General features: G+C 43.2%; 1 pseudogene; it reads right to left on the reverse strand.

Annotated features, from left to right (window-relative positions):
• Positions 1 to 1,198: 1,198 nt before the first annotated feature.
• On the reverse strand, positions 1,199 to 1,456 carry LOC102490264 (MICOS complex subunit MIC10 pseudogene; annotated as a pseudogene).
• Between the last annotated feature and the right edge of the window lie 12,374 nt (positions 1,457 to 13,830).

The following is a 13,830-nucleotide window of genomic DNA, read 5'->3' on the forward strand; positions in this document are numbered from 1 at the left end:
ATAAAAGGCATTTTATATTCTTTGTGCTTTGTTATTGGTGTCTGGCTAGTCTGTTGTTGTTTTTCCTTCACAAAAATTTTTGGAAAGCCTTTCATTCTTGTTTTCTTTTCTTTAGGTTTTTGCCATAAGGCATGTGCACTCACCAGAGAGAGACAGAGAGAAGGAAAGTGAGAAATCATCCCCTGAGGGGGGGATGGCCACATTTCAATCCCTTTTCCTCCATTTTCCTCTTGGAATTTTGGGCATGCATCAACATGCACCTGGAGTGATTTTCAAGTCACCAGATCCAAGACTTGAACCACCGTCGGTCATGTGGGAGTCCAGTGCCTTAACCACCATGCCACCTTCTGGCCCAGCTTTTCATTCTTGTTTGATTGAATGGCTGATTGCCAAAGAGTTTGCCAGAAAGAGAGAAAGCAACACTTCAGTGGGACATTGTCATGCTGCAATCCCTTTTCCTGCAGTTTCCCATCCTACTAGTATTTTGGGCATATGCTCAAAGGTACTCAGTGTGTTTTTAAAGCCGGGGCCAGGATTCAAACTGCAGGCACCATATGGGTTCTGGCTTTGTAGTTTTCTATGCCCAAGGCTTAACCACTATGCCACAGTATCAGCTTTCATTCTCACTTTATACAGCAGAGAAATATGCATTACATAGGAATTAGCTGATATTTAAAAAAAAATTTTTTTAGAAGTCATGCGAGCTCACAGGAGGAAGGGGAACGAGAAAGAGAGGGAGAAAGTACCAGGCATGGGGAATGGTCATGCTGCAATTCCTTCTCCAGCTCTGCAACCTGCTGGAATTTTGGCCAGGCATGCACATGCATCTGGTGTGATTCTCAAGCCACTGGATTCAGGACTCTGACCACATAGTTGGCCATGTGGGATCCAGCCCCCTCAACCACCAAGCTGATCCTAGCTAGTTCTTAAAAACTTGGACACTTGAAAGATGTCAGTGGTAAGCTGTTCGTCTGTAAGACATGTTTTTGAGTTTTCTTTTTCCCCTCTATTTTTGTTTAATTTATTTCCTTCAAGACCATCTCCTTATAATTCCCAGAGAGAATATACGAAACAAAAAATACGCTTGGTTTCAAATACATAAGCAGTGTGCTGGAGTTTAAAGCATTACTGATAACATTGTTACAGAAGAATGTCCTCTTACTCCAGGGCACTCTCTTCCCCCTACAGGGATGTTGTACGGTGTAAGTCACTGCTCCTGCTTGTTCGCACATACTGGGACGTATTTCCAATGGAGAAGGTACGGAGCCTGGAAATCATACTGACAGTTGGAGTAAGCCATCCCTGGTCCCATGCCAGAGCCAAAGGCTAATGGCCACATTCTTCTTTTAAAAAAGGTAAGTGCGAAAACAATTCCTAATCCAAAACCAGTATTGATCTGCACAACTGCATCTGCCATGCCCGAGTCCCACTTCTGGCCCAGCTCTGACTCCTACATGTTCCCCACCTGCAGCTCCAGCTTTCCTTAGTTTCATTTTTTAATGTAACAATGCAAACACAAATGCTGACTTGATATAATTCACAAATAACTTTTTCTCTCACATTTACAAATCAACAGATCAGTGAATCTAGAGAAATTTTATCATAACTATATGGAGCATATTGCATTCATATTTCAAAAGTTTACTCCAACCCATTTTTCTTTTATATTCTTTTTTTTTTTAAACTACCCCTGCCAAGGAGGATGGCAACACCACAATCCTTTCTCCTCCATTCTCCTAGGATCTTGGGCTCGCATGCACACATGCCCAGTGTGAGTTTTAAACCACCAGGTCTAGGATTCAAACTGCAGTTTCCTATATGAGAGTCTAGGTATGTAACTATTATGCCATCTACTGGCCCCAAAGTACCCAAGGTACCATCACATTTAGTGGCACTTCCCCCCACCGCACCACAATCCCTTCTCTATTTCTCCATTCTGTTGGGACTTGGGGCACACACATGCACCCAGCATATTTTTTAAGTCACTGTAGCTGGGATTTGAACCACATGGTTGGGCATGTGCTGCAAGTGGAGTCAAGATAATTTAGTCTGGCTCCCTCACCTCCTATCTTACCACGTTTGAAAGCCACAGAGTGAACAACTTATGTTATTAGTTGTACTGTGCTTGCACGCTTGATATGTAATTATGACTTGGCTGTTTTATGCCATTGAATATAATACTCATGTATGGCAGTTTGGTCTTAGAAATGAACCACTGTTGTCTGCAGCCTCTTTAAGAGAAAAGGAGTACCTGGTCAGCATTCTTTCCCAGCTAGCTAGCCCTGCTCCTCTCAGCCTTGGTTCAGCTTCGTGAGCCCTGATGGCCTTGGCTTGGCTTGGGTTGGTCTTGGCTCGGCTCAGCTCAGCTCTGCAGCTCCAAGAGGGAGAAAGTGCTTCTGAGCATTCTCCATGCATGTTATAAGTTCCAAGAGGGAGGAAGTCCTTGCAAGCACCACTATGGGCCTTGTGAGCCCACCTAAACTCAGCAATAAACAATATGACAGCAGTGCCTTATGTCTCTTTTCAACTCCCTGCATCTGTTGAATTCACCCTTCAGAGGAGGAAAGAACCTTGAAAAACAAGCCCCTTCAATCACTAGGCTGTAGAGCTGACCCTCTAGTTTTTTTTTTTTGGAGAGATTTTCACTGTAGGGCGCGTGCACTCGCCAGACAGACAGAGAGAGACATAGAGACAGAAAGCGAGAAATCACCCCCCAGGGGGGATGGTCACACCGCAATCCCTTCTCCTCTCGGGATCTTGGGCACGCATACACACGCGCCCGGCGTGAGTTTTAAGCCACCGGGTCCGGGACACGAACCGCGGTCGACTACGTGGGAGTCCAGCGACATAGCCATTACGCTAACTGCTGGTTCCCCTGACCCTCTAGTTTTAATCTCATGCTATAAAATATGCTATATTGGAATCAGCTTATGTGCCCTCCCAAACTGGCTCAACTGCGTATTCCCAGACCCATTCTGAAAGTCATGGTCAGTGATTCCAAGCCTTCCTTGGGCTTCTCTCATACACAAACTGCTGTGTCATCAGCTGCCCCCAGAAACTGGGTCAATGGTAAACCCCAGGGGTCACCATCAGCCTAGCTTTCCATTAGAGTTAAGCGAGGCCCTACTACTCTGGCTCCTTCTAGTTTAAATGGGGTCAGCTGAAACATAGCCTTGCAGGGTATAGGATATGACTTCCCCTAAAAGATTCGTGGGAAAACTACAGACTGCATTTAATACAACAAAAGGCACCAAAAGTTCCTTGCAAAGACTTTCAACAATAAACTGTCTTAAAAGCATGAAATACCAGAGTCCAAACCATGTATGTACTCCCAAATGATTTACCTAAATTGGAAAAGATAAATCACATGAGTAAAAAGCTGTTATTAGTCAAAAGGTAAGGATGGATGGAAAAACCATGATGTATTTTTCTGTTTTTCTGTGCAAAAATGTGTCATGACTTTCCTAGCAACCCAATATTAAGTTATTATGGCTCATAGTTACGAGATAGTGTGAAAGATACTCAATTACATCAAGATATTTTTAGTTCTACAAATTTTTCTCCATTATATACTGGAGAAAATTGCCTAAATCTCATGAACAATAGTAGGAATTACAATATTCATAAATCTGTTTATATTTAATTTTTTGGAGCTCACGCAATAGGGTATTTTTTTCCTGTTTAGTTTTTCTTTGTTTCTTGATAGAGATGAAATAAGAAAATGATGAAACAGCTTTTAACAGACCAACTCCACCACTGAGAACAACCTAAAAAGCCATATTTTAAACAAAACCAAAACAAAACTTTGTTCTCAAAGACACTGGAAAGCTATGGAAGTAGTTAGGATTAGATGAACCAGGATTCTGGAGAGCAGGGGAACCCAGGTTAGCTGAAGTTCTGAAGCTGCCTTTTCCCTGAAGACGTTTGCTGATTTGGAGCACAGGTTAACAGGCTGAGATATTCAGATCCTTAAACAGACACAGGGCCTTTGCGGGGGACCACATCAGTCTTCAGGATGCAAAGATTCCAGTGAAAAAGGAAGGTAGAGAACTGACCTGACACATGGCCAGTTTTTCCCTCAAGATATTTGTCAAATTCTGACATTGTTTGGGGTAAGAGATTAAGAAGCTAAGCATACAGGACCAGCAGGTGGCATGGTGGTTAAGGTGCTGGATACTCCCACATGGATTACCATGGTTTGAGTCCCGGAACTGGTGGCTTGCTTTCTCACTTTCTCTCTGTCTCTCTCTGGTCAAATAAAAATAAATGAATGAATAAATAAAATAATTCTTTTTTTTTTTAAAAGAAGCTAAACATAAAGTTTCTAAAAAGAAGAGTGCGTTTTTGCTAGTCTTCCAGTGCTGAGGAGACAAGGATCAAAGTACAAGGCCCACCAGAAGGTGGGACTTGATGAGTACACTAGGCTCACAGTTAGAAACACTAAAAGGTTATGCCTTGTCTGTTTTAACATTTATTTATTTATCTATTTGTTGTGCTTTTTTAAAAGTTGCCAGGTGTGGGACTTGAACCATGGTCAGCCATGTAAGAATTCAGCACCTTAACCATCATGCCACCTGGTGGCTTCTCCTTTAAAACAGGGGTAAACCTGAGGTAAACTGACCCCAGCCAAAACAGTAACCCAGTCTTGACCCAGCTGAGTTCTAGATCAAATTAAGAGAATAACCCCCCCCACACACACTATTTACTTAATAAAGGAAAACGTAGAGCCAGCTTGTGGGGTGGTGATTATGGCTGGATCCCACACAGCCAATTGTATGGTTCAAATCTCAGACCCAGCAGCTTGAAATACACACTGGGTGTGTGTGTGTATGTGCCCGAAATCCCAAGAGGAAAATGGAAGAGACGGGATTGTGGTGAGACTATCCCCCAAAGGGTGATTTCTAAATTTTCTTCTTCTCTCTCTCTCTCTCTCTCTCTCTGTCTGGTGAGAGCACACACCTTATATCAAAACTAAAGTAAAATAATAATAAGAAGAAGAATGATAAACTGGGTCGGGACCAACAGATGGCATAATGGTTACATTGCTGGACTCCCACATAGTCGACCATGGTTCAAGTCCCGGACTCAGCAGTTTAACTTATGTTGGGTGCATGTGCATGCATGCCCAAAAATAACAAGTGGAGGAGAAGGGATTACTGTGTGGCCAACTCCCCTGGGGAGTAATTTCTTGCTTTCTGTCTCTATCTTTTTGGCGAATGTGTGTGCCCTACAGAAAAAAAAAACCTCTCTTTAATAAAAATAAAAATAAATAAATAAATAATAAATAAACTGGGTCTTCCCCATAACACAGTGGTTCAGAGAGCTGTATCCTGGGGCTAATAGGTGACATAGTGGTTAAGGCACTGGACTCCCACATGACTGACCACAGTTCAAATCCTGGACCCAGAGGCTTGAGTCATGCCAGGGGCATGTGTATGTGTGCCCAACATCCTAAGAGGAGAATGGAAGAGAAGGGACTGCAGCATGGCCATGCCCCTGGGAAGTGATTTCTCACTGTCTCTCTGGTGAACCCACACATACTACAGCAAAAATCTCCCTCTAAAAAAAAAAAAAGTGCTGGATCCCACACATCTAACTACAGGTTTAATCCCAGCCCCAGTGGCTTGAAAAACATCCTGGGCATATATGTTCACATGCCCAAAATCCCAACAGGAAGGAGGAATGGAAGAAAAGAGATAGTAGCATGACCATACCCCACTGGGAAATTCTCTCCCTCCCCCATCCTCTTTCCTTATGACTAGTGGATGTGCCCTTTGGCAATTAAAAGGAAAAAAAAAATAAGGATAAACCTTATCTGGAGAAATATACCCATCATCTGGAGCTTCTCAGTCTTTTATGCACAATGCCTACCCTTCAATCAGAACTTACTAAGAACTTCAAAAGCAGGAACCATGTGGCTGAAAACCAGAAGAAAACAATGAGATGACAGAAACAATGCAATAAGTAACCCAGATATTAGTGCTAGTAAACAAAAGTTTAAGAATAACTGAGGACTGGCTCTGCGGCACAGTGCTAACGTGCTACTCAAGAGAAACTAGATCCAGCATACTAACCACAGTTTGAATCTCCAGCCTGGTCACCATGAAATGTGCTGGACTCAAATGTGAGTGCCGACGATCTGATGGGCTAGAGGACTGGAGAAGGGGAATCACAGCATGACCAGACCTGAGGAGAGTGTCTCCTCTCTATTTCATGTGCATGCATGTGCTCTATCATGAATAAAAGGGAAAAAATGACTGTTGTGTTCACTAATAAAAGGAAAATATCGAGAAAACAAATGCTAGAGAATTTCAATGGCATTGAAATCTATGAAAAAGAATCAAATGGGAATCCCAGAATTTAAAATTTAAAGTAAAAGCCATTTGATGGTTTTCATAGCAGATTAGACTCAGGAGAAGATAAAAATAATCAACTGGAGGAAAGGACATAAACTAAACAGGCAGACAAATGAAATATGTATATATTTTAAAAGCACAAAAGAAATGTGAGGCATAGAGAAAAGTTCTAAGAATTTTGTAATTGCAGTGTCAAAGAGGAAAGAGGGGGACCAGCAGTTAGCATAATGGCTATGTCGCTGGACTCCCATGTAGCCAACCGCGGTTCGAGTCCTGGACCTGATGGCTTAAACTCACGCCGGGCACGTGTGCATGCATGCCCAAGATCCTGAGAGGAGAATGGAGGAGAAGAGATTGTGGTGTAGCCATCCCCCCGGGGAGTGATTTCTTGCTTGTTGTCTCTGTTTTTCCGACGCAGACACACGTCCAAAAGCAAAAAAAAAAAAAAAAAAAAAAAAAAAAAAGAGGAAAGAAGAAATAAATAGGAAGAAATTTGAAGAAGTACTGACTGAGAACTTCCAAAGTAGATTAAAGAAACTCCTTGAACCAAAACAAGATAAATACAAAGAAAGCCATATTTTAATACTTCCTAAGTTGATGTGTTGAAAATCAAAGACAAAGAAACAACCTAGAAACACCAGAGGGAGAAAAGCACATTTTAACTTCAAAGAAGGGGCAATAAGACTGACGGTTAACTTTTCGACTGAAGTAAATGGAAGAGGAAAGATATTGGAATGACATCTTTAAAGAGCTACAAGAAAAATAATTGCAAACTAAAATTCTATTTCCAGTAGACATATTTGTTCAAAATGAAGATAAAATAAACTTTTGTGTCTTTTTTCACTCTATCAAAAACATAATTTGGACCCAGTCGTGATGGTCTGCACTACTAAGACTCTGTTTTGCAGACTTGGGACCACATGAGAAAGCTGGGTTTGATTCCCAGTCAAACCTAATGTCTGTGTTCAGTGCCAGGCATGTGCCTGTGGCCCCAGTTACTTGGGAGGCTGAGAAAAGATTATTGAGAGTGATTTCTCACTCTCCTTCAAGACAGTGGGACCCTGTCTTAGGGGGGGAAAAACAGCAATACAGAATATTTTTGCTGTCATAGATGTACTAAAATAAAGAGCTAAAATGAGCTATTTAAACCAAGGATGGTCACACCACAATCCCTTCTTCTCCATACTCCTCCTGGAAAAAGAAATGTGAGGCATAGAGAAAAGTTCTAAGAATTTTGTAATTGCAGTGTCAAAGAGGAAAGGTGCATGCGCTTGCCAGAAAGACAGAGAAAGACAGAAAGATAGAAAGCAAGAAATCACCCCCCCCCCCAGGAGAGATGGCCACGCCACAATCCCTTCTCCTCCATTCTCCTTTTGGGATCCTGGGCACGCACGCACACGTGCCCGGCGTAAGTTCAAGCCACTGGGTCCGGGACTCGAACCGCGGTTGACTACATGGGAGTTCAGCGACATAGCCATTACACTAACTGCTGGTCCCTCTGGTGTGATTTTTCAAGTTGTCAGGTCCAAGAATCAAACCATGGTCATCCATATGAGAGTCCAGTGCCTTAATCACCATGACATCTGCTGGCCCCTAAAAGGTTATTTTTTGAATCCTCAAATATTTAGAAATTCAGCTAAACAGGGACCAGAACATGGCATAATGGCTATGTCACTGGACTCCCATGTAGTCAAATGCAGTTTGAGTTTCAGAATTACCATTCTTATACAGATTGGACCATCTATCCTTCAGCTCAAGCTTCTGATGGCTTTTCATTGGCCATAGAATCAAGTCTGAATTTGTTTTATTTCCCCTTAATTTTGCCAGATGGTTCATGCATTCACCAGAGAGAAAGAGAAACAGGGAAAGTGAGAAAGCATCCTCCTATGAGGAATTCATACTACAATCCCTCTCCTCCATTTCTCTCTCTTTTTGGGATTTTGGGCATACACACAACATGTGCTCAGGGTGTTTTTCTTGCCTCTGAGTCCAGGACTTGAACCACACAGTTGCCCATGTGGGATCTGGCTATCTTTTCTTTCCTTTTTTTATTTTTTTTTTTTTTTTAGATTTTTGTTATAGGGTGTGTATGCCCACCAGAGAGACAGAGAGAAAGACAGACAGAAAGCGAGACATCATTTCCCAGGGGGGTGACCACACCACAATCCCTTCTCCTTCTTGGGATTTTGGGAACATATGCACATATACTCGGTTTGAGTTTTAAGCCACTGGGTCCAGGACTTGAACCATGATTGACTACATGGGAATCCAGCAATGTAACCATTACACCATCTGCTGGACCCACAGGGATCTGGCTGTCTTAACCACTGGACCATGGGGTGGTCCACAAGTCTGAATTCTTTTGCTTATTTAAGGACCTTCAAAAGTTTGCTTAGCCTATTTTCTCAGCCATGATTTCCCTCATCATCCCTGCAGGTTTAAGAGACGACTGGTGACCTTTCAAAAGTTTGCACTAGTCATTCCATAGTGTACTTGTCTTTTAAAGGTGGATTCCTGGGGCCAGCAGTTAGCATAATGGCTGGACTCCCGTGTAGTTGGACTCCTATGTAGTTGACCGCGGTTTGAGTCCTGGACTTGGCGGCTTAAACTCATGCCAGACGCGTGTGCATGCGTGCCCAAGATCCCGAGAGAAGAATAGAGGAGAAGGGATTGCGGCGTGGTCATCCCCCCTGGTGGGTGATATCTTGCTTTCTGTCTCTCTGTCTCTCTCTGTCTTTCTGGCCCAGCGCACACACTCACCCCAGTGAACAAAAATACTAAAAAAAAAAAAAAAAAAAAAAAAAAAGGTGGATTCCTACCTGGTGACCCACTTTTTCCAACCCTCCTTGAATTTTTATGTGGCCAGGTGACTACTGTTAAGCAATTGAATGTAAGTAGAAATGCTATATGTCACGTCTAGGCCAGGGATTCTTAAGAAGTGGATAGAGAATCCCCACTTTCATTTTTCTTCTGCTGGGTAGAAGCAAAGAATTCTGAGGTCTTAGAACATTTCTCTAATCTGACAGAAAGATCCTATGAACAGAAGGATCAAAAAATGATCCTAGGTCCCTGACTCATCTATCAGTGAAATTTGTTTTACTTGCCTCTGAGTTGGTTTCATTTGCAGCAAGTTTTTGTGTTTGTTTCTTTGTTTTGTTTTTTTTCTTTTCCCAGGCAGATGCAAAAATAATCAGCATTAGATTCAGGCTTATAGTCTACTAGTTTATTAACCCCAGCTGAAAAAGAACTCCCATGTATCATTCATTCTAGCCAAAGTCATAAGCTTGACTCTTATTGGACTATCTTGGGCCACTTGCTTATCAATGAGCCAATCACTGAGTCTGAAATTCTTTGGCCAGACCTAGGTCATTAGTTGGCATCTGCAATTACAGTGTGAAATCAGCCTTCCCACCCTTACCCCCAACTAAAAACAAAAAAAAACAAAAACAAAAACAAAAACCACTTAGTCTGGGCATGGAGGAGAGATGTCCCTCCCTAATATCTACTGAGTAGGCAAAAAGTGATAGATCCATTCCGCGGGATCAGGGCTTAAAGGAAGTGTATAGTACACAGACTGCCCCAGGACTTCTCCCATGCACAGAGGCTAAATGCTTAAACAACATTTACAGAAAACAATCAATGCTCTTTTCTTCTCTGGGGAAAGAGGGAGAATCATCTCATGACCATTCATTCAGTCATTACTTCTCATCTTTTCTATGGAAGTCAAAAGTTCTAGAATTTCTGATGTTAGAGGCAGGTTACCAGAGTTGTTCTTCCCCCTCCATTTTTCATCCATACCATGCCATTGAGTGGCATTTCTGCAAGAGTGCAGAAAGAACTCTCTGAGGTGCTAACATCGGGGATAAGGCCTGCAGGATGAAAAAGGAGTGGTGGGAAGCCCATTTCTGACTAAAGCCATGAGGTAAGAAGAAACTCAGGGTGTTGGAGGAATGGAAGGAGGCTAGTGTGACTGAATTGAGTTGAGCCAGGGAGGGTGTAAGAATGAGATGGTCTGGGGCCAGTGGATGGCATAGTGGCTGAGGTGTCAGACTTCCACATGGCCGACCATGGTTTGAGTCCTGGACCTGGTGGCTTGCTTTCTCACTTTCCCTCTCTCTCTTTTTTTCTCCCTGTGTCTCTCTCTGGTCAGATTAAAAAAAATAATAATAGTAATAATAAATAAAACTTAGGGCAGCAGGTGGCATGGTGTTTAAGGTGCTAGACTCCCACATGGACAACTGTGGTTCAAATCTTGGATTTGGAGGGTTGCCTTCTCATTCTTCCTCTTTCTCTTTGTTCCTCTCTGGTCAAACTGAAGAATAATAATAAATAAATATAATAAAAGTAAATAAATAAATAAAACTTAATAAATATTTCTTTAAAAAATGAGTGGGGTCAGCAGGTAGCATGATAGTTAAGGCACTGGACACTCCCACATGACTGACCATTGTTTGAGTCCTGGACCTGGTAGCTTGCTTTCTCACTTTCCCTCTCTCTCTGGTCAAATGAAAATAAATAAATAAATAATTAATTAAATAAAACGAAATAATTATCTTTTAAAACAAATGAATGAGATGGGCTTGGAGAGGTAGGCAGGCCCCATCATGCAGGACCTTGTGAACTAGGTAGGGTAAGGAGTCTGAATTCTTTTCGACTCACAGTGGAAAGTTATGGAAGGATTTTTAAGCATGGAATTTAAAAATACCATGACGTATTTTCAGTTTTAAATTCTTCTTTCTTACTATGGAGAGAATGAATCGGAAGATACAAGACTGGGAATGAAGAGACCAGATGGGTGGCAAGAGATGCTAGACGCTGGAGATGAAGAGAAATGGGCCTGTTGGGTTAGAGTTGACAGGATGTGTCAAGGTAAGAGAAAGAAAGAATCAAGGATGACTTTTAGGTTGTTTGCTGAGGCTGCTGAATGAGTTGAAGAAAGAGAAGAGAAGGCCAGCAGGTGATGTGGTGGTCAAAGTGGTTGAATCCCACATGGCTGACTATGGGGTTTGAGTCCCAGACCCAGGAACTTGAAAAACACACTGGGTATATGTGGATGCATACCCAAAATCTAGAAACAAGAATGGAAGAGAAGGGATTGAGGCATAACCACTCCCCATAAAGGATACTTTCTCACTTTCTCTCTCTCTCTGTCTGCAGTGAGCACAAGCAACCTACAGCAAACTAAAAAGAATAAAAAAAAGAAAGGAAGAGAGAGGAAAAGAAAGAGAGAGAAAGGAAGAAAGAAAATGTAAGAGAGAGAGGTCACCTCCTTATTCTACTGCTTAGGGAAGCCAGATCCCACATCAGCGACAGCAGTTCAAATCCCACCCAGAAGCTTGAAAAACATGGTAGGCACATATGTGTGCATGACCAAAATCCTGACAGGATGGAGAGATGAAGGAGAAGGGATTTCCTTCTGATCTGTTTGGGTCTCACAACTGCCTCTGAAGCAATTGCCATGGCCAAGTTGGCAGGAGGCCCTACCTTGCTAGGTTAAATGCCCTCCTCCCACTGCAGGGGCTGAGTCAGCCTGTCTAGAACTGCATGGCTGAGAGTAGAGAAGTAAGTCCTCAAGAAATGAGGGTTCTTTTACAGGAAAATGGGGGAACAAGTGCTGGAGGGCAGATCAAACACCAGGTGACTTCCTCAGGTAGACCTAGATTGGCAGGCCGCATTTCCCACCCCTCCACAGACTTGGTGCACCTGGGCAGGCAGAGCTTGCTGGTGTGGAGAAGACACAGAGATCTCCTCTTTGGAAACTTGGAGTACAATTACAGGCTGCATATACCTTGGGCAAGGGGGCCCTTCACATGGCACATCCCAGGCAGGCTGGGGGCCTTGAAGGACACATGCAGGTTCCCAGTAAGCTTGGGTCACATATTTTGCACCCTAGTACATCTCTAATGAGGGTTTAGAGCAGAGCTCATGACATTTCTATGCATTTGTCTTCTATTTTTTTTTTGGAGAGGTTGTTTTTGCTATAGGGCACGTACGCTCGCCAGAGAGACAGAGACAGAGAGACAGAAAGCAAGAAATCACCCCCCAGGGGGATGGCCACACCACAATCCCTTCTCCTCCATTCTCCTCTTGGGATCTTGGGCACACACGCACACGCGCCCGTGAGTTTAAGCCACTGGATCCGGGACTGGAACCGCGGCAGACTACATGCAAGTCCAGCAACAAAGCCATTACGCCAACTGCTGGTTTCCTGCATTTGTCTTCTTGTTAAGTGGTTATGAAAAGTCTTTCTTCCCTTCCTTCCTTCCTCCTTCTCTCCCTCTCTTCCATCCTTTCTTCTTTTTTTCCTTCTTGTTAACTTACGAGAGAGATGGGGGAATGGAAGGGTAGATAGTGTCAACAGCGTCTCTCCATGCCACAGTCCTCCTGCCTGGCCTCCCAATCAGCAAGGACCGAGAGTGTGCATGGCTGCCCCAGCACAATGACCCAGCATCCGAACTTCCACGTGGCTCTCGTGCCAGGCAGCAGTGCCCTCTCTCCATCGTGAAAAACAGTACAAATGTTCCTCAGAAAAAAACTAAAAATAGAGCTACCATATGATCCAGCAGTCCCACTTCTGGGCATATATCCAAAGGAAATAAAATCACTATCTTAAGATATGGAAACAACCTACGTGTTCATTCACAGATAAGTGAATAAAGAAAATGTGTGTGCAGGTACACACACACACACACACAGAGATTATTCAGTCTTTAAAAAGAAGGAAATCCTACCTTTCGCAGCAGCATGGATGAACCTAGAGAACGTTACGCTAAATGAAATAAGCCAAGAACAGAAAGGCAGATACTGTGTAATCTCACCTGGACGGAGAATCTAAAAACGTCAAACTCAGACTCAGAATAGAACGGAGGTTACCAGGGGCAGGAGGAAGGCACAAAGAGATGTTGGTCAAAGGGCACAAATTTGTTCTAGGACGAATCCGTTGTGGAGACCTGACGTACGGAGTAGGGTGAAGACAATAATGTACTGTGTGCTGGAAATTTGCTAACAGAGTAGGTCTGCCGTTTTCTCACCTCACGCATGCGTGCTCACATGGTACCAATGTGAGGTGACCGAAATGCTCATTATTCGAGTGCGCTGGGCATTTTCCACTGTGTATATCTACGCACACTGGAGCCAGCTCCGTGGCGCTGCTCAACAGTAGCTGGATCCCAGATGGCCACCAGGGTTGGAATGCCTGGCCGGCATACCCGAAACACACCAAGCACACGAGTGATACCCAGGATCTGACAGGCTGGAGGAGGGGAGCACGGGACTGGCAGCATGACCAGACCCTGCAGAAGGCGTTCTTCTCTCTCTCGCTCTCATGCGCACACGCATGCCCTCCATCATCATGAATAAAGAAAAAGACATTTGAAAACAAAAATTGCATTGTACACCTTGAATGTATAGAAGTTTTATTCATCGTGACACCTCCGTAAAACTGAACATGTATTGTGAAATCTATGAGGCAGAC

This window comes from Tupaia chinensis, unplaced genomic scaffold, assembly GCF_000334495.1.
Source record: "Tupaia chinensis unplaced genomic scaffold, TupChi_1.0 Scaffold000101_1, whole genome shotgun sequence".
NCBI lineage: Eukaryota > Metazoa > Chordata > Mammalia > Scandentia > Tupaiidae > Tupaia > Tupaia belangeri.